Source organism: Mus pahari, chromosome 7, assembly GCF_900095145.1.
Source record: "Mus pahari chromosome 7, PAHARI_EIJ_v1.1, whole genome shotgun sequence".
Lineage (NCBI taxonomy): Eukaryota > Metazoa > Chordata > Mammalia > Rodentia > Muridae > Mus > Mus pahari.
In genome coordinates, this window is record NC_034596.1 from 86,986,832 (window position 1) to 86,988,524 (window position 1,693).

A 1,693-nucleotide genomic window follows, 5' to 3' on the forward strand; every position below is an offset into this window, starting at 1 on the left:
TAACCTGGAAATTTCTTCTAGTGTCATTCTGGGAGGCTTCAGAACAAAGAAAAACAATGTCACTAGCAAAGGAAGGAGGGATTTACAAGGGTTCTTTGTCTTTACACTTAAAAATGTATTTTCTTCCTTCTGGGTATATAAATATGATTTTGCAGGTGAAAATTTATTGCGAAACAACCCTGGTCCCTGGCTTTATTCCTGTAGCAATAACACAATGCATAACTCCACTCTCCAAATAGGAGCTGGCACCTTGCAGATACTCTGTGTGTGTGTGTGTGTGTGTGTGTATGTGTGTATGTGTGTGTGTGTGTGTGTGTGTGTGTGTGTAAATGAACATTATTGTTGACCTTCAAGAGAATAAGGCTTTCTAGTCCCATCCTGTTATTCTAGGTGTTTGGGATGGAAACTGTAAGAGATATGCTCAATATCAGGGCTGAGTTGGGTCAAAGACTTCTTAGCAGTTGAAGGCCTCTTTCTGTTCTCTTGTCCTTGCTGAGGTGGGCTAGTCCAGGGCTTCTTGCTCTTTGGAACTCATGTAGGCGATGTTGCTATAGCCATATTCAATGTCATGCCAGAAATTGAGCTTTACAAAGTTGTCATTGAGAGCAATACCAGTCCCAACAACAAAGGTGGAGGAGTGGGCATCACTGTTTAAGTCACAGGAGACAATCTGCTCCTCAGTGTAGGCAAGGAAGCCCTTTAGTGGGCCCTCAGATGCCTGCTTTACCACCTTCTTAATGTCACCATACTTGGCAGGTTTCTCCAGGTGGCATGTCAGATCCATGATAGATACATTGTGGGTAGGGACATGAATGGCCATGTCAGTGAGTTTCCTGTTCAGCTCTGAGATGATCTCATCCACAGCCTTGGCAGCACCAGTAGATGCAGGGCTGATGTTCTGGGCAGCGCCATGGCCATACTGCCACGGCTTTCCAGAGGGGTCTTCTTAGTGGCAGTGATGGCTTGGGCTGTGATCACGAGTCCTTTCACAATACTGAAGTGATCATGGATGATGTTGGCTAGGAAGTTAAGCAGTTGATGATGCAGGAAGCATTGCTGACAATCTTGAATGAGTTGTTGTACCCTGGCCTTCTCCATGGTGGTGAAGATACCAGTAGACTTCATAACATGCTCAGCTTCAGCATCACCCATTTGATGTTAGCGGGATCTCGCTCCTGGAAGATGATGACGGCCTTCCCGTTGATGACAAGCTTCTCATTCTCAGCTGTGACTGTGCCGTTGAACTTGCCATGGGTGGAGTCATACTGGAACATGGAGACCATGTTAGATGAGGTCAATGAAAGGGTTGTTCATGGTAACATTCACTTTGTCAGATAAGAATGCAGCCCTGGTAACCAGGTACCTAATATGGCCAAATCCGTTCACTCTGACCTTCACCATTGTGTCTAAAGGACGAGGCTGGCACTGTTGGGAAGATATGGCTGTCTCTAGAACTGGGAGGAGCAGAGAGCCCCTTGCAGATATTTCTGATTTGTTTGATGTGCTCATTCTGTACAAGCGCTTGTATTTTGCAATAGCCTTCTTTCTACTGTATCTTATGGGAGAAAAGGGCATGGAAAACCATTTTGGTCATTTTTTTTCTCTTTCACATCATTTCTTATTGAGAACTTAGGCTGAAATTGGTTGGAAAGAGCCAGATAGCATTAGCAGTTACAGACAGGTCCAGAGGTAA

At 44.8% G+C, this 1,693-nt stretch overlaps 1 pseudogene; it reads right to left on the minus strand.

Annotated features, from left to right (window-relative positions):
• Nucleotides 1-502: 502 nt before the first annotated feature.
• LOC110324072 lies at nucleotides 503-1,401 on the minus strand (annotated as a pseudogene).
• Nucleotides 1,402-1,693: the final 292 nt, after the last annotated feature.